This window comes from Protopterus annectens, chromosome 14.part0, assembly GCF_019279795.1.
Source record: "Protopterus annectens isolate FY-2018-M chromosome 14.part0, PAN1.0, whole genome shotgun sequence".
Lineage (NCBI taxonomy): Eukaryota > Metazoa > Chordata > Ceratodontiformes > Protopteridae > Protopterus > Protopterus annectens.
This window is the reverse complement of record NC_056748.1, coordinates 609,722,157-609,742,499: the sequence shown is the minus strand read 5'-3', so window position 1 is coordinate 609,742,499 and position 20,343 is coordinate 609,722,157. Positions and strand designations below refer to the sequence as shown.

At 41.4% G+C, this 20,343-nt stretch overlaps 1 protein-coding gene across 3 annotated transcripts in view; it reads right to left on the bottom strand.

Annotated features, from left to right (window-relative positions):
• Positions 1–20,343, bottom strand: part of LOC122789133 (WASH complex subunit 2A-like) — a 2,558,205-nt gene that overhangs the window by 1,173,330 nt on the left and 1,364,532 nt on the right. The window lies entirely within an intron of this gene.

Genomic DNA, 20,343 nt, shown 5'->3' with positions numbered 1-20,343 from the left:
ACATAAATGAGTGTCCTACATTACACAATATGTGTTTATATAGGGCAGTGCATATATTACAATTCCTGATACCACTCAAATGTTGTAAAACACATTTCTTCAGAAACCTATTAGTCTTGCCCACATAAAACCTAGTACACACTCTACAGCTAGTTAAGTAAACAAGATGTTTGGTCTTACAGTCTGCATATCATTTCAAACTATAAATCGTACCAGACATTGCATATAAAAAAATATTAGAAGTAGAGATTGCAGGACATGCTTTACAGGTCTGACATGGGAATGTACCATGTCTCTCTGATCTAGACTATATCATTTTCTTTAGCCCATACTATATTTGCCTTGTAAGTGACGGACTGATCTTAAAAGTAAAACTAGGTTTTTCTCAGACTATTCTTCTAATTCTCATCTGTAAGCAAAATCGGCCAGTTTCTCTCAACTATATCATAGATCATTCCTATGTCACTACTGTATGCCAGAGTTACTTTGGTCTCACAGTTACCTGTACTATTGATAGCACGTTGCACATGGACATCATTACTATTATTTAACCTTTTATTAAAAAATGGTCTACCTGTAGATGATCTCAAAACACTAGCCTCAGAACGTCAACCTCTATTCACAAACTCTTTCCCAAGGCTTTCTAGCATCGGAAAAATCAGCTTTTTTTGTATGTAATCTAGGCATTCTAAGAAAATGGCCTTTGAGAATATTTTTATAAACATGAATTGGATGCATACTTGTGCGATGTAGTTAGTTATTCTTATGACACTCCTCCTTATAGACAAAAGTATCTAGACTAGCATCTTCATTCAGCTGTAAATGGACATCAAGAAAATCTATGCTAGATCGAGAGAGGCTCATAGCGAACATGAAGCAATTACTGCAGCTTTCTAAATAATCAACATAATTATTCATCAGCTCAGCAGTACCATCCCATAGCATAAAAATTCCATCCACAAAACACTTATATTTTATGTGGGCAGTAAACCTATTATTAACACACATATATTCTGCTTCCCATCTAGCTATTACAAGATTAGAAATTACAGCTGGTATCAGTTCGTGGCCATAGAAAATATGGCCAAATCTAAAATCAGAACAGTCTCATTCCAGTTTCTTTTTCTTCTGCTGCTGTAGTCTACCTTCATATGTATTTTAGATACAAATTGCTCTGACCCATACTTCTGTTGAATTTCGCTCTGCAAAGCTTCAGTTTTATTAATTAATTCCCTTTCCATGAGAGTAAACAAACTATCAATAATTAATATAGTTGAAACTCCATTCCAGATTCAGGGCTTGCCAATGTTTCAGAAGATCGGTAAGCCTCACCATACATTGGCATCCGTAATACCCTGAAGCCTCTAGGAACTACCCTATGATGTAAACAGGCCCCTAGGTGTAAACATTGCCATTGGAGTCTTTTCAATTTATACAAACAGTTCTCAAATTCTTTCAATGATGGAGAAAAAGCTTCCATCTCATTAGTTGAAAACTCATTCATTTCTACATTCCCAAGGAAGGTAAGATGTAATAATGGATTACCTTCTAAATTAACAATTATAGTCCAAATCGACATCTAAGCCTTCAGCCATGTGCTGCAGCAAACACCACAAACAGCAAAACGAAACCGAATGTAGAGCAGGCAGCCAAAAGTCAGGGGTAGCGCAAAAGATCAACAGAATAAAAAACAGACTGACCAATGAAAACATAAGAATAGTCAAAGATAAACCTAGTTTTACTTTTAAGAACAATTCAGCACTTAAAAGGCAAATATATTATGGGCCAAAAAAAAGATGACGTCTAGATCAGAGAGACACTTTTCTGGCTAATCAGTGAGAACTGAAGTTGAACTCATTCACTAAATAATGATAGCCATTTAAGTTTCAGTCTTCCTATCTTTCAGGAAACGCACGAGAACACAAAACATTTTATTCTAGCAACTTTTCTACGATTATACAAGCAATGTTTAAAATGCGTCCCTGGTTTTGGTGATTTGCCCCCCCCCCCCCCCCCCAATAAATTTTGGCTTTTTCCAGATTTCTTGTGCTGCACAGTTCTTCAGTGGGATAGAAGTTTAGTGCTGCTTATGCCAAGTCTGCTTGTGCTGTTAGTAGAACAACAGGTAGAATACTTGCTTTTGATGTAGAAGGCTGTGGGTTCAACGTCAGTGGGACTATATGTATAAATAGTATAATTAGAAAACAGCCCAAAGGTAATCTTTATCCACCACCGGCCAGATGCATTTTCTTTGAATGTGGGCTTCAATGCTGTTTTAATGTATGTGAGTTTCAAGGGCAGAGAAGTTTTAATGCAAGCCTATTTTCATTGTGAGATTATGCCTTTGTTTAACAGATGTCTACTAGTGTTTGTGCTATAAAATACAAAAGTTTTAAATGAAATCCAACTTATCCAAACAATCATTGTAGAAGTAAAGCAGTATGCACATTACAGTGTTTATGGTAAATGGGGTGAAATAGCCAAGTAATGGGAAATTGGAATGGCTGCGGGGGGAGAGGTGGCTGTGTATGGGGGGCCCCATTCGACCAAGATTCTGTGAGGGGGGGGCAGCACAAATTCAAGCTTTGCCACTGATCAGTAGGCCATAACTTTTGGAGGTCCCGTCCTAGCAAACTGTAATATTCTTTTGCTAAGATTAGAATATTGCTACCATTAAATGCCCTACTTTTACCACAAAACCCAAATATTGCAAGTCACCAAAAACAAAATTTATTTTATTTATTTAACATTTGTTTACCGGGATAGTCCGACTGGATACATGTCCATTTTCAGCGGAGGCCCGGGGAGAAAAGCTCCAAAAAGACATTCAACAAACTGTTAAATTTTTACAGTTTAAAACACAAAACAAAACACAAATAAAAGGATGTTTATACAGATGTAAACAAACACAAAAACAGATACACAAACAAATTATTGTATTTTTACTCAGATGGTAAATTCTAGACAGTGTTTTTAAGAATGATGGGGTACTGAATGCCTAGTAGGCTAACCTGGTAGTAGATCCAAGCAGATCATAGGATTTATAAGTTAAGAAACAAAGTGTAGGCAGAAGTCCTCCATGTGCACACGAGTGATGGTTAGAGTTGGTCTGGATTAGGACAAGGATATAGCCATCATTTTTTAAAGTATTGAATCAGACTTTTCTTGAATTGAGGTTCAGATGTAAGATTAGCAGGAAGAGAATTCCAAAGTTTTGACAACAGAGTTAGCAAATAAAGATTTACCGTCTGTGTTATTGGATTTGAGAGTTTGAACTAGTAGTCTTTCAGATGAACAAAGTGCGCTAAGGTTACTGTAGGGCGTGATGCGGATTTTAAGTACGGGTGTATTATCTGGTTGGTACAGGATCTTGTGTGCAACTATTAGTTGGTTAACCTGAAGTAGGTTAGGCAGTTCAAGCTATCCTAGTAGATTTAGGTTATGACAGTGATGAGTTCTGTAGGCTGCATTGGTAGCAAATCTAGTAATATGACGTCAGTTTTGCTGAGGTTTGTAAATAGAAAGGACATAGAGGAGGGTGGAGAGTAGATGTGTATGAGCAATTACAGTTCTGGCTAATGGTGTTAGGGAAGGCTTGATGCTATATAGTGAGCCAAGTTTTTTATTAACTGTTTTAACAGTTTTATTGATATAATAGATGATAACCTTAAGTTTGATCTGCATAACTTTTGGGTGAGGAATCTGAGGAATAATGGTGCCGTTGTTCCTAAGGTTCATCATCTTCTCCATTCCCAGTGAACATCATTGCTACATATTTCATAAGAAAAAAAAAATTACTACAGGGTCTGGGTTGGGGCCATATTTTGTCTGTCTGTTCAGTTTGCACTTGTAAGTTGATATCCCACAATTCCACTAAAGTGATTGGGGTTACATACTTATATATGTAAATTTTATGTTAATCAGCATACAGATTTGTACCTATTTTTCATGGGCCTTTGTCCAAACTTTTGATGTTTCCAGGTTGAGAGGTATGCTGTAGAGTGTGTACTAGTTTTTATGTGGGCAAGACTAATAGATTTCTGAAGGAACTTATTTTACAACATTTGAGTGATATCAGGAATTGTAATATATTTAATGCCCTATATAAACATATATTGTGTAATGTAGGACATTCATGGCATTATAAATTATTGAAGCAAATCAGAAAGGTGGGGATACAGTAAATCATTTGGGAGGGTGGCCTAATGGTTAAGGTGTTTGCCTTACAAACACATGGTGCAGGGTTTGAGTCTCACAAGGGATAACTGGCTAGGCTTTACAATGGCTCGCAAGGGCAGTTAGCCTAGTACTAACCTATGAACCTATCAGACGGAAGTGGCAGAAATGAAATGGATAGACACTTTACAGGCTGATAAAGCTCAGGGTTTGAAAGCAAATGTTCCCTTAAAACCGGTTTTGAAAACAAGGAAATTGTTTCATTGATTTTAATCGACTTTGTCTTCCCATTGGTCCTTATATATTTAAATTTGTAGCATATCTTTGTTGAAGTAGATCTGAAGAAGTACCTAGAGTGTAAAAGCACTAATCTCGCATTTTAACTCTTGTACTGGATACTATTAAATATTTATACTTTTAGCTGTGTTGGTCGGTCTGTTTTTTTATTCTGTGGATCTTTTGTGCTATGGACCAACTTTTGGCTGCTTGCTATACATTCCTTTTTGTTCATTATATGCCAATATATATAAAAAGCTAGTAAGACAACAACACAATTCACAACAAATTGCATGCACTGGCCTACATTAATACAATCTTTTCCTTTTTTCAGGTGCCAAATTATGAATACCACAACACTATCAGCAGCTCATTTGTTCTAGCTTTGTAAATGGAAAATTCGGGAATTGGGCACTGTATGAAAAGGCAGTAGCAAAAGCAAAACAAATAATGGGCTGCATATGTAGCAGTGGAATCCAGTGACCGGAATATACTACTGCAATTTTACAAAGCACAGGTCAGGCCTCAGATAAGGTACTGTCAGGAGTGGCCTTAGGTCAACTGGTGCCCTAGGCAAAAGGGCTCCATGGCACCCCCCCCACACCACTCAATGCCCCTATCCTGGTCTACCTACACCAAATACATGCTGGAAAAGTGCCCCTGCCAGAGCGGCACCCTAGGCAGCCGCCTAGTTGGCCTACGCCTAAGGCCGGATATGAGTACTGTAAGCCTTGTACAGAAAAAAGAAATGCAATGAAGTTGGAAGGGAAAGCATCAAGGATGGTGAGGGGAAGAGAGCTAACAAGGATAAAATAAGGAACCTTGATCTTTCCTTGCTTGAAAAGTGAGATGGGGACATTACGGGCTGGATTCATGAATGCCTATACTAAGTATACATGACATGTATGCAAGAACTCCCCTATCACATTTTTTGTGCTGTCTATTCACTCAGGAAAGATTATACCAAGTGTAGCCATAGTCTACACATTGTGGTAACATTTATGAATCCCCATTGATATTTAAAGTTGCAAGAAAATCATCAGGAAAACTAAAATTAGCAGGAAGGTGGGAGTTGGGCTAGTGTTGTCTATTCACTCAGAATGGTGTACACTTAGTGTACGCGTTCATGAATCTGGCCTTACACGAATATGTAATACACCAAAGGGAAACAGTGATGGTGTAAAAAGTAAAGAAAGGATAAAGGGATCAAATCTTAATTTTGATATAATGAAGTCTTTTTTACAGACAGGGTGTTAATTATCTGGAATTGTTTAAAAATGTGTGGAAGAAGTTAGGTCGATGATATGACTTAAATCAAAATAGGAATTCTCAAATGAGGTGAAGGCTGTAAGGAGAGATACAACAGTCTGGTAGATTACACAGACTCCTCCTGCCAAGTTTCTTCTGTCATGAAATAAGTGTGGAGAGAACTGTAAAATTGGGAAAGTTTTATGGTTTAAACCTCAAAAGGAAGATGCATGAAATGTGAACTGAATTATGAATGTATCAAATAAAAATGTGAGTACTTGTTTAAAGGTTTAAAGTACAAGAAGTGCTGTCTTTGTTTTTTCATTAAACCATAATATGTGAAAGGAAATTTGCAAAATGGCATATAGCTGCTTTTGCCACAGTATAAATGTACAGCATTTTAAAATCAAACTTAACATTTCCATCCATGAGTACAATGTCACAAAGTCTGTTGCTTGATAATTCTGGTTATGTGATGGCTTCTTAGGACAGTAGCTTATGGGGACTTCCTCTCCCCAAACCACAAATATGCTACTGTAGAAACAGGAAGGCATCTTATAAACTAAACAGAAAATCCTGTTTGGAAACTTATAAACTGAGTGACTGAATGTTAATTCAAAATGTTACAGAAGAGTTAAGCTACTGCTTTGTCTGCTGGAGCACACCACTAGAGATAAGAGTTGAAGCTATTTTATACTGTATATAAGGACTCTGAAATGTCTGTTTTGGAAATAAAAGCCAGGGGTAGTAAAGGCACAGTGCATCTTTTATCCAGAAGCAGGAAGCTTCTCATTTATAGGGGGTATTCAAAAACGAATAGCGAAATACATTAAACAGAAACAGTACAGAAAACAGATGAGCAGGGAGGAGGAAATTCAGAAATAAATGCAGAACAACCACAGTAAATAGGAGAATCAGAGTGGTAGGCATTACTTGCAAACAACTGCATGGCATGCATTTAAGTGTCAACATGCTACTAGCAGACAGTGCATATACAAATGACAAAAAGAAACATAACAGCACAATTCAGAAACATACAAAGTTAGTGTGATGAACAGCAGTGATTAGTTTTTATGAACACCATCACTTTTAACTTTATAGATGTACGACTTGCATCAAGGTGCTAGAAGCAGCATTTTTTATAGATGGTCAGCATGTGCAGTCTTGGAACCCGTATTTACAATGCTCCACACTGCCACCCTCTGCAATGAAAAATCTGTCAGTAGCAGTCATACCAACAACTCAAGAGTGGGACACAGCTGACTATTACTGTGTGGACAGATACTATAATGGAGCTAACAGACATGAATAACCGCACATGCAATTTAAAGGGAAGGCTGGACTCCCTATCACAATGGGACAAAGGTTTCTATACCATTAACCAAACTTACTATGGGGACACTTCACTGCTCAACAGTGGACAAGTAACCAGTTCAGTAGGAGTCAACCTCACAAATCCTTTAGCAGTTCCTTAATGTGGTGCTACAGCATATCGATGAGCATATTTGGTTTTCAAGGGACAGCACAGGATAGAACCACTGCTATGTAGGAGTTATATGACACAGCTCATTTCTCTGAGGTTTTGAGGGTACAATGACTTCCATCCATGTTGCTATTAAGGCCCCAACTGCTCCACATGGCATCTGGTATATCAACCAGAAGGGTTTTCACCTTATCAACTGGCGGGCTGTCTGTGTACCATCCAGACACTTCTCATGAGTTCCACTTGGCACACGTGGGAACTATACCAACATTATATGAGGGTTGACTTATCCCAGGGTCATTTAAATGGAAGGTACACCTACTGCTGCCCAGTCTTCACAACAATCTGATCCCATGAACTTGTGCAGCAGATAACTTATAATGGTGTCCGCTACTGTATGTTGGGATGATGCTGGGATAAGTCTTGGAACCTTGGTTGATGACCCTATCTCCAGTTGTCATACCATGGCAAAGACAGCATATAGCACCACACTCTTGCAGATACATGAGCCAGTCAAATGACTGTTCAGAGTGATTTAGTCTTAGTTCTACTGCCTGGATACATCTGGTCTGTTATAATGAGGGAAGACTGTAAGAATACCTGCAATACCCATGGTAGCAGAGGAGGAGGGGCCAGGTACGCAGTTGTCAAAGGAATTGGCTGTAGCAGGCCCTAAAATGAGACACAACCAGGTTGAAATGTCATGGTACTGGCAACAAAGTAGAGTCTGGTCTACACATAATAAGTCATGACAAGACAAGCTAACAATTAGTAACTAACTATGGTATTTGACTAAGCACAGCTCCTCGTGGTGTCCTGCAGAGTTCTACAAGCAGCAGCGAGTGGAAGAGTGACTTTCTATTGCTAAGTATTTTTTGCCTACTTATTTCCGACTGCTTTTTCTCGCCGAAAAGCGAGTTTCTTTAACTAAATAAGCTCTGCAAAGTTGTTTTACTGCACTCCTGCCTGTACTTCTGAGTTTTTTTGCACTTTTAAAGTTTGTTTTTGCTTAGTTTAACTGGTAGGCTACACACTCAAATGCGCTAGCCGAATTAAAGCATTTACTGTGTTTCTGTACCTAATTTCTGCTACTTTGTAAAAAAAAAAAACAAAAAAAAACCCCAAAAAAAAATCCTTGTTTCCCACCTTTACTGAACTAGAATAGTCCATTCTTCAGGTATTGCTGATCTCTGGGCTGTGTCATAGTTCCTGTGTTGCCCATATCCTTATCTAGATAGGAGGAAGCTTCTTTGTTCACCAGTGAGAGTGGGGATCTCTGAGCAGCCTAGCTGTCCCTTGAGGAGTGGTTCCAACCAGTAACTTGTAGCTTATTGGCCGTTTTGGGCCATTTCCTCTCTCTTTCTAACCCCTTGCTTTAAAGCCCGCTTTAGCGCACTTTTGCGCTTGTATTTGACTCAGCACAGCTCCTCGTGGTGTCCTGCAGAGTTCTACAAGCAGCAGCGAGTGGAAGAGTGACTTTCTATTGATTATAAGCATTTTTGCCTACTTATTTCCGACTGCTTTTTCTCACCGAAAAGCGAGTTTCTTTAACTAAATAAGCTCTGCAAAGTTGTTTTACTTCACTCCTGCCTGTACTTCTGAGGTTTTTGCACTTTTAAAGTTTGTTTTTGCTTAGTTTAACTGGTAGGCTACACACTCAAATGTGCTAGCCGAATTAAAGCATTTACTGTGTTTCTGTACCTAATTTCTGCTACTTTGTATAAAAAAAAAAAAAAAAAGAAAAAAAAAATCCTTGTTTCCCACCTTTACTGAACTAGAATAGTCCAGTCTTCAGATATTGCTGATCTCTGAGCTGTGTCATAGTTCCTGTGTTGCCCATATCCTTATCTGGATAGGAGGAAGCTTCTTTGTTCACCAGTGAGAGTGGGCAGCTCTGAGCAGCCTATCTGTCCCTTGAGGAGTAGTTCCAGCCCAGTAACTTGTAGCTTATTGGCCGTTTTGGGCCATTTCCTATCTCTTTCTAACCCCCTGCTTTAAAGCCCACTGTAGCGTGAATTTGCGCATAGCGCAGCATCGGGCAGCGCTGCTTAATCGGGTTTAAAGTATTCCCGGCTCCACAAAGTCTACTCTTCACTTTTTCCCTTGGAACTGCTCTAACTCTCAAACTAAACGCTCTATTCTCAATCTAAAACCCTGCACTTGCTCATGTAAGCATTTTTTATAAGTTAAGCACTAATAAACTAAAAAAGCACTACATCCTCATATAATCCCCATGAATACCTTATCCCCTATTGGTCCTTTTTGATTCAGCTACAAAGGAGTTCCCTATACTGTTCTAGCATGTGGAAAGGTCAGTTGCTGGCTTCCTCTCCAGTCCAGCTGGTGAATCTGGGAATCTTGAGGCAATGTTACAACTGCCTCATGAACACAGACAACCCTCTCCTCCTCCCAACAAGTAAAAATATATGTGAGAGATGCAACCATATAGCCAAACTGGAGGCTGAGCTCTCTCGACTCAGTACTGGCGTAACCAGTCAGGAGGAGAAGGTAACCACACACACACCACAAATCCAGTCTCACATAGACCTACCACAACTGCAAACCAAACACACAAGCACACAAAACATACTCGGAGGCTGTAAATAAAAATCTGCCAAAGCAGCAAAGACCTCCAAAGCAGACATCCAAGCAACCACTACCCCAAAACAAAACACATGCAACACATAGTTCACAAAGTCAGTGTGCCAAACAGTCACAATCCTTAAGGCTTAACAACATACCTGATACACTTGTAATAGGTGACTCTATAGTCAGACACACTGATGTCCCGCTCACCAGGTTGAACAAGGAGAGGGTCACAGTGAGCTGCCTGTCAGGCGCTAGAATCCGCCACATAACACAAGCACTTAGGTCACTCCAAAGCAGGTACAAATATGACTCAGTCATTGTCCATGCTGGTGTGAATGACCTGAGACGTACCTCCCATGACTAGATGAAAAGAGACATAGAGGAGCTCTCTGATTATGTAGCCCAGGCCGGTATGACACTGACATTGAGCAGCATCTTACCCTCACCAAGAATGATGCCACAGTATAAAGACAAAATAATCAATTTCAACAATTGGCTTAAGTATTGGTGTCATACAAAGGGGATCCAGTGTCTGTCTGCCTGGGATGACATGCTCGATAAGCCACGCTGCTTCGCAAGGGAAGGCTTGCACCTGTCACCCCTGGGCTTTCGGATATTGGCAAAGGCTCTTGCCACCCCCATAGTGCCTTTTTTAGGCAAGGCTCAAAAGACAAACCCACCTCCTTAGACAACACAAGTAGAAAGAAACTAAGGGTAATGCTGCTCAACGCCAGAAGTCCAAACCTCAAGATGCACGCTCTCGAAGCCCTCCTCAGTATGGAGAACATCGATGTCTGTGCAGTGACAGAAACCTGGTTCAAGGCTCCCAAGAGCACCCCAGCACTACCAGGTTATACCTCATATCATGCTTTTCGGCTCCAAAACCTGGACCGAACCACAAAGGGAGGGGGAGTATCCCTTTTCATCAAGGATACCCACACCTCCAGGTTAGTGGCATTGCAAGAAGCATCGGAGACCATCCATGTGCAACTAACAGTGGGCAAAACTGCCTTCCAGTTTGTAGCATGCTGCAGACCACCTTCTCAAACTCAGGAACCCCACTTAGCCTTCCTGAAGACACTGGAGAATATGAAAGTCTCTCCAAACACCATCATATTGGGGGACTTCAATTACCCAAACACAGACTGGGAGCATTACTTAAGCCCCAACACCCTAGCCCAAAGGTTCCTAGAATTCATAAACTCAAATGCTATGGAACAACTAGTCACCACTCCCACAAGAGGGGAAAACATACTAGACCTGATCATCACAAACATCGGGACACAATGTTCCATACCAGAAGTATACCCCTCATTGGTAAGATCGGACCATAAATTAATCTCACTGGAAATCCACATCCCGCCCCAACGCCCAGCACAGAAGACCACAGTGAAGAACTTCTCAAAAGCAGACTTCACACTTCTTAAAACCGAAGTGGAATCCTTCAAGGCCCCCGGACCAGTGGAAACTACAGCCCGATCTGCTGAATCCTTTATAAACGCATTTTATGGACACCTTCAGGAATGCATGGATCATGCAATCCCAAATAAAACCAAGACCCATTCTCCCAAAGGCAGGCGTCCTGTCTGGTGGATCCCAGCCATAAATAAGCTATACAACAGAAGGAGGAAGCTACTACATGATAGAGCAAAATCCCTAAAAGGGAAGGCCTCTGTGATCAGTACTAGCAAAAAACTACGATCACTCATAAAATCATCCAAGGCCAGCTTTGAGAGAAAAATTGCACAAGACACTAAAGATAATCATAATGCTTTCTTTAGTTATGTTAGAAACCTGGGTGGCAACTCCCAGTTATGCTCAGAGTTAGTCCAAAATGACAAAAAATACACTGAACCCACAGACATTGCCAACATCCTGGCAGACAGGTTCAGTGCAAAACCCCCCCCCCCCAAAGGGACAACTATCTATCCCAGCAGAGTGTTGCCTCCCTGACATCTCAGATGCCCAGGTGAGAGCCGTCCTCTCCAAAGCAAAAAACACAGCATCAATGAGACCAGACGGTGTTCCGGGCTGTGTGCTACATGAACACCAAGATGAGCTGAACCCACACATAAGGCTGCTGTTCAATCTCAGCCTTACTACAGGATATGTACCCAAAGAATGGCGTACAGCAACAGTGGTCCCACTCCACAAAGGAGGTGCTTCTACGGACCCTAGAAACTACCGCACCATAAGCCTGACTAGCCTGGTCAGCAAAGCTATGGAGAGGATCATTATGGAACTCATAAACAAAGACATTGGGGACCTACGGACACTGGATCCTACCCAATTCTGCTTTGTTAAGGGCAGATCCTGTCTCTTGAACCTGGTCGATTTCTTTGAAATAGTCACCAAGGCCATTGATGAGGGTAAGGTAGTTCACACAGCCTACCTGGACCTCGCAAAAGCCTTCAACACAATACCCCACTCGGGCATCATAGACAAGCTCTCCAGCTTGAATATAAACCCCTATGTCATTGCAAACTGGCTCAAGGACAGAACCCACATGGTCAGAATTGCTGGAGCCATATCAGACTCTAAACCAGTCACAAGTGGCATCCCACAGGGCTCAGTCCTGGGACCTCTCTTATTCCTTATATATTTTTCTGAGGTACAGGCTAACACAGGAGGACTGTGGCTGACCAAGTTCGCGGATGACTGCAAACTGGGCGCCATAATTGACTCTCCAGCTGACACAAGCATCCTCCAAAAGGGTCTCATAGACCCTGATAACTGGTGCCAGAGCCATGGCCTTAAACTAAATGCCAAAAAGTGTATAGTCATACCCTTTGGGAAAAACAAAGTGATCACAAATTACCACATAGGTGGTAATCCATTAAGTAGGCAAGAAGTAATTAGGGACCTAGGGACCCAAGTTGATAGTAACCTCTCCTTTGACAATCACATTGCCAAAGTGGTTAGAAAGACCTTCTATATAGCCCACCTTATCATGAAAGGATTCACATCTAGATCAAGGGAGGTCATTGTGCCCCTTTACTCTTCCCTCATCAGGCCCATAATTGAGTACAATGCCCCATTTGGGATGTACCTTACCCGACACCTGCAGCAACTAGAAAGACCCCAAAAGTACCTCACAAAGAGGATCAAGGGACTCAAACAGATGCCATATGCTGCTCTACTCAGCTGCATACCGCCTACTCAGAGTTGATCTATGCCCGACGTACAAAGCCATGTCCAACTCGGAATTAATGGACATGCTCCATCTCAGAAAATCCAAATCCCTTAGAGCTATGCGATCGAGAGAATTGAACCTCAGCACAGAAATAAATAGGACATGCTGGAGGGACAGATTCATAACCCAGAGGCTTCCCTCACTCTGGAATAGAATCCCAGTCCATGTTAGGCAGAGCCCCTCACTGACCCTCTTCAAGAGGAATCTTGACGAGTGGATGGGAGATCCTAGGTTTACCCCGGGGGTCACTTCTGTGTCACTGCTAGACAGAGGCACAGTAAACTAACCTTAAAAAGGGCACAGTAACCTCATTCCAAGGGGTGGTGAAAGCCAAACACACACTGGCTAGGCTTATAAATAACCTAGGGCAGATAGCCTAGTATGAACCTATGAACCTATAATAAAATTGTTGCATTCATTAACACAACTGTGAATTACAGTGCACTGACAAGCCACCCTGTGTAAACATTACCATATTCGCAAAGGACATAGGGATAGGCAGGGCACAGTCATTACCATTTGCATGCGTGAGAATTGGCACAGAGAAGGGATCAAGCATGGTATATGCTGTAGCCATGTACACAGGAGGTAAGGGGCACTCAGGAGATTACTTTCTCCAGTGACTGGGTGGAGTTTCCATGGTTCAAATACTGGATGGGTGCACCATGCAGACCTGCCGTGACAAGACTGGAGGCATTTGGTCTACGGATGGTAGAGCATGTCCAGTGTGTGCACTGGACTATCAATGTGGCTCCTTCTGTGGTGTTGCAATGAATTATGGCATCCATGATCCTGAAAATGGACATAGCTAAGTGTTAGTGGTGGTACAACTTCAGGGGAGTATGCTGGGATGGAAATGTGGGATCCTGAGTGACTTGTCTGATGGGCTCTGCCCCTTGGTGGAGGCAAATTAACACTGGTCACTTCTAAGGGAGAGTCCATGGCTAGGGGCAGAGTCTGAAATGGACAAAGTAGATAATGCAACTGTCTCCAGAATAGTGTGCACCATCCTTTTAAGTCTGATGTGTGATCATGCAATTCATATCCATCCTGTAGCATAACCAAGGTGGCTAGTTCCTGCATCAGCATGTATTCATCAATGGGTGACAACTGAGTCACAAATGCCCTCAACAGGCATGTGTGTTCCAGGTCCCAACATGCTGTGTCAAATCCACATACACTGCAGAAAGTCCCAAGTCCATGCAGTGGTTGAAACTGGTCACACTGGCCACAAAGCACACTCAAAGATATCTAACATGAAGTGATTAAGTAGGCATTTACTGGATCATTAACTTGCATATTTGCTACCAATGATGCCAAAGATAATGTTCATGTCAGAGAATGTGCAGGAGTCACAGTGGTGTTGGCCACCAACATGCCTCGATCCTGTGCTGAATAAATACACCTCAGAGACAGCACTGTGCCCTGATGCTGTCTGTGATAGAGTCATCTGTAGGACAAACTTCATTGAACAAAGGTGAGGCTGGAAGCTCATACTTGACCTCCACAGTCACCTCTGCTGTTGCTGATGTGAGAGTACCTTCCACTGGTACTGTTACTGACAGTGTTGCTATGTCACCAGACTGTGCCATGTGCATGATGCCTTAACTGATAGCATCCAGACACACACTAAACATTAGTCACATAACCTAATATGCGGAATTCTTGCCAAGTGGAATGTGCAATGTAACTGTTTGCCAGACTCTAAACCTCATGATAGACTATTAAAGAGTTTAACATATAGGATCTGAATACATGCCCTACAACCAAATCAAATATTTAGTTGATTTTTTGAAACTAACCACAATGCTCAGCCTTCCTAATGTCTAAAGGTAGCATGTTCTACAACCTTCTAGCCATATGAGAAATAATTATTTTTAAAGTTGAATGTCAAGCCTGTGCAGGAGCAAAGCAGGTTTTTTTGTAGTAAAGAGGGAATGCTGTGGAAATTCCTTGCCCAACAATGAACACATGACCTTGTTTAAAAAACACTTGTAAAATAAGATTGAATTCCCTCTAATCAGACTATAGTGCAGTGAAAGCATGAGACAACTGAACCACCTTATTTCTATGGCTATGTTTTTTGTTTTTTTTTTTACTTTATATGAAGGTCTTCCGTATACTCTCCATCTTCACGGTTTGTGTGATACTATACATACAAGCTACAGTACAATATTCTATTCACGACCTGACTACGGCTTTAACATACATATTAACATTTTCTCATCTCTGCAAGTTATGCAATGGATTATGTCCTTCAATAAGGGGTAGCTTTTGCTAATAACTGAATTAAAGTTCTCATAAAGCCCAGCTACTATCAGTCACTATCCTCAGATCTCTAGTCTTGATTACCCTTTACTATTAGTCTGGTGTCTAGAGCATTTGGGTAACCATGGCTTTTATAAATAAACTGTAATACTTGACATTTCTTTGTGCTAAGTAATGTATTTTTGTACTCTGACCAATTATACAGAATATCTACATACTGTCATGTGGCACTCAGACTATTAGGTGTCAACCTTACTGACTTGAGTAAACCATACACAGGTGCAACTCAATACTTCACAAGAATGGCATGTGCTACTACTCACCTAGGGCATCTCCTACAGACAGTGGGTTAGTCATCACCAGATCAGCTTCCACATCCATGTCATCATCGGGTATGAAGGCTCTATTACTTTCCCCATACAGGAATACCAGGAATTCCTCTATCTCTTGTAAGATACCTCCATGTCAATTGTATACTCTCAGTGGTCAACCCATCCATGGCAATTTCCTGTGCCTTGGTTATGGCATATAACAACATAACTGGTGATCCCGTGATGCACCTGTATTGTCTTATTTTGGCCTTTCAATGCACTGACATCCCTGCACCAGTCCCTGATGCATCTGGTCCTGGAAAACCTTATCTGCTTATTCTCCACAAGGATATGCATGTCATGTGTGTACAGGGCCTGACATAGCACCCATTTCTCGCATGGTGAACTTCTCCGTTGCCAGTCCCTTGGATCCATAATGGGAAACCTAACCCTCTGGGTTGCACAAAGGGATCAGTGCATGTATGTATAACTATTTATGTCAGACAACAATTGCTGCCACACCATACTCTACCATCTTTGTGCTGATAACACAGTGTCTGCATTGTTTGCAGGAGGGGCACGCTCCACGCAGCATGTCAAGTTGTCTCTGCGTATGACATTTTGTAGACAGCAGAACCGTGACTAAATCTGTCTGTATGTTATGCATCCTGTAAAGTGACTCCCCAAAGGACTGCAACTTGCCCTGACAATTCCCTGTGTCCTGTTAGGTGGACCCCCTTCCCCACAGTAATGCAACCAGCCCTGCTAGTTCACTATGCTTTGTCAGGTGAACTCACCACACAAAAATGCAACCAATCCTGTCAGTTCTCTGCACCATGCCAGTCTAAGCCCCCCCCCAGCCTATCAATCCCCATCCGCAGCCTGTGAAAAGTTACCATACATACACTCAGATGCTGTGTGACAATTTCCATTGCTGCCATGACTCCTTGACTGGTGACTGAAATTATGGGATCCATTATCAGTTACTGTCTGCACTCAGTTTCCCTATATGGCAGTACAGTCTGATATCCACTTTATTCATACTCCCTACAATGCGTGGCATAGTGTGGCTGCCTACAAAATGGAGACTACTTTTTTACTGTGATAAAATAAGGCTTGTATTATGGCTATTACGCTAATAAGGTGAAATTGTGTCAGTAACATGATGCATACAAGATGGCTACACATCAATCAGCAGCTTGATTTCTGCGCTCAGAGTATGAAAAAAGAAACTGAGAAATAAGGGCCAGTAATTCTGGAAGATTTATTAAATTCGGTTGCTGGCTGGCAAGTACACTGCCTGAATTCCAGCAAAGAAACTTTGACAGTCTGAAAGAAAATAGACTAGAAAAGGTGACGAGAAAACAATTACTGTGAAGAATCCTGTAGCTGTTTAACAAAAAGCAGTTCAAGCTCCAGCTTTGGTACAAAACATGGTTTCAAGTAATCTAGAGGGAAAAAAAATCAAATGTGCTCAGAAGCAATAAAAATAAAACACTGAAGGAGTATAGCAACTAAAACAGTAAAAGGCTGGAAAAATGGAAGAAACTTTAAACAGCTATTCAGATGAACTGATAAAAAATGCAAAAATAAGAGGCTAAAATGAAGAAAATGCTGGCAGAGTTAGAAGCCGTTTCAAAAATGATAGAGTTGGAGGACACAGCATGCAGGGAAAACCTCAGATTTTCTGCTGTACCAGAGAAACTGGAAGGAACAGACGGTATTAATTTTATGAAAGCACAAACAAGCATCTGGACTAGTGTTCTACAGCAGGATTTGTTAACGGAAAGGGCATATAGTATGTATACTCCAAACCTGGTCATGAGAAAGCAGCCAAGGACCTGTATTAGTAATGATGCAATTACACCAGCAAAAGCAGTTGATCCTGACAAAACTGCGGCAAAAGGGCAATGAATTAAAAGTTGGTGAAAGTAGAGTGTACACCAGGTGGAAGATGAGCAAATTTATCCTAGCAATCAGGGAATGTCGAAAGGTAGGTGTAGGTATACACAGCTGACTTCAGAATTTTCTTCCTGGAGGATCAACATTGTTTTTTGATGTAGAACAGTCTAAGGAGGAATTACAAAAGTATGTCCAACAAAAAGTGGGCCATCAAGCGGAAGGGGATACTGCTTCTCATTCTTCCGATAATAAAGCTCAGAGAGACTTTGCCAGTGAAACCTTGTCCAGTGTTCTAAACCTAGCTCTCAACATTCCATCTCTAAAATGAGGAACACCATCTCTCATACTGTAGAACAAATGGGCAAAATGTGGAACACTTACTAACAGTTTACTAAAAACTTCTGCAAGGAAGTTCAAAGAATGGTTAAAATGTGATATTTACACTTATAGGATAACCCTTAATATGACTCAGTACTATTTACCATGGATATCAATTTAAAAAAAATTGCCAGCACTGAATCTGTAACTTTCAGTGTGTGGATCTTTGAGGAACATAATATTTTTAAGACCACAAATGAGGAATGTTGCTCGTAATGACGTACACTTGAGAGTTATGGTTCTAAAGGAAAATGCTTGAGAGAGAAAAGCACAGGAGTTGACCAGAAGAATCAGGAGTACTGTGGAACTGAACCACAATCTGGAGTTGGGAGACAAAGACGATAAGGAAGAAGACCAGCAACACAGTAATTAGTGAATAAATAAATGTGAGTCTGCAAAAGTACAGTTTTGTACCTACCATAAATGTAGATGTTCGAAGATCCACATTGCTGCAGTCCTTACTTATGGGTAGTCCGCTGTCCTCGGTCGGCCCGAATACCAAAGTATTAGGCTGACGTCGGTCATGGGCGCACAGCCCTGACATCAGAGCATCAGGGTATAAAAGCGCATGACCGACGTCATATCCTCAGTCTTTTCTTGCCCCAGATGTCAGAAGGCCCTAAAAGAAAGGCCACAGCCAAAAAACAGAGAACCTCCCACAAAGGATATGCCCAACTACAGCCATCACCCAAACCATATAACCATGCTAAGCTACAGAGGGGAAGGAGGGAGGGAAAATTGGACTGCAGCAATGTGGATCTTCGAACATCTACATTTATGGTAGGTACAAAACTGTACTATGTTCTTCATCTCACATTGCTGCAGTCCTTACTTATGGGTAGAATCCCAAAGCAACGGGAAAGGGAGGTTGGAAAAATCATAAAGCATTAGGGGCAGCTAAAAGGCCCTGCAATATTGCAGTGGCAAATCCAGCCCTAGATTTAGAATAAAGAGGAAGGTGGTAATGTTTAGAAAAAGTATGTACTGAACTCCAAGTGGCTGCTTCCAAAATATCCTTTGTAGCTACCCCCCTTAGAAAGGCAGTAGAAGTTGCAGTAGCTCTAGTGGAATGAGGTCTGATTCCAGCCGGAATCTCCTTACCATGATGGGAATAACAAAAGAAATACAAAACCCAATCCATTTAGAAATAGTTTGTTTTGAAACAGGTCTACCCTGTGAACCCAAAGCAAAGGAAACAAACAACTGCTGAGACTGTCTGAACTCCTTGGTTCTGCTCAAATAATAACGCAACTGCCTGTGAATATCCAAAGTATGCAAAATCTTCTCCCCTTTATTTTGAGGATTTGCATAAAAAGTAGGCAAATGAATAGTTTGGTTTAAGGCCACACTAGAAACCACTTTAGGCATAAAGGAAGGATTAGTACGCAAAGATACCCTATCCTTATGAAAAATCAAGAAAGGCTCCACTGCCATAAGGGCCTGTAATTCAGAAACCCTTCTTGCAGAAGTAATGGCCAACAAAAAAGCAGTTTTCCATGATAAATACTTTAATTCGGCAGTAGCTGCAGGCTCAAAAGGTTGTAGAGTAAGCTTTTCCAACACAAAATTGAGATCCCAAGCAGGAGTAGGAGCTCTACGTGGGTGTCTTATGTTCTTTGCTCCTCTGTGAAACTGCTTAACCAAAGGATGAGAGAATAAAGGAGGGTCACAGTCATAATGAGCGAAATGGCTGCAGCATGAACCTTTATGGAGGAGAAGGACAAACCTTTGTCTAATAACTCAGTAAGATATTGTAAGGAAGCACTCAAATTAGGCTTGGAAACATCAAAGTCCTTCCCTTTGCTCCAAATAAAAAATCTCCTCCATTTATCAGCATAAACTTTCCTTGTACTAGGCCTCCTGGCCTCCAAAATAACCTTCAAAACTTGTTGTGGAAGCTGAGAACCTCCAGAATTCAAAACAGAATATGCCAGGCTGTTAGATGCAGAGACTGAATTCTGACATTGAGAAAGTGATTGCCCTCCTGAGACAAAAGGTGTGGAATCAAAGGCAGAGGCCATGGAGGCTCTCGGACCAAACTCCTCAGTAGTGGGTACCAGTGTTGTCGAGGCCAATCCGGTGCTATCAGGATCATGGATGGCTTGTCTTGTCTGGCCTTCAAGAGAACCTTGGGCAGAAGAGGTAGAGGTGGAAAGGCATATACATGAAGACTGTTCCAACTGAATGACAGAGCATCCACCTTCCAAGCTGTGGGATGAAACCTTTTTGTGCAAAACTTTGGCAACTGGTAATTTAGTGGAGAAGCGAACAGATCTATGTCTGGAGTTCCCCATGACACTGTCAACTTTTGAAATACCTGAGGATCCAATTTCCACTCGTGAGGATCCGCTATTTGTCTGCTCAATACATCTGCTAAGGAGTTCTGTGCTCCTGGCAGAAACCTTGCCTGAAGACTGAGGTTGTAACTGAGAGCTGTCTCCCACAAAATCATCGCTTGTCTGCAAAGAGGGTAAGAATGAGTTCCCCCTTGCTTGTTGATGTACCACATGACAGTTGTG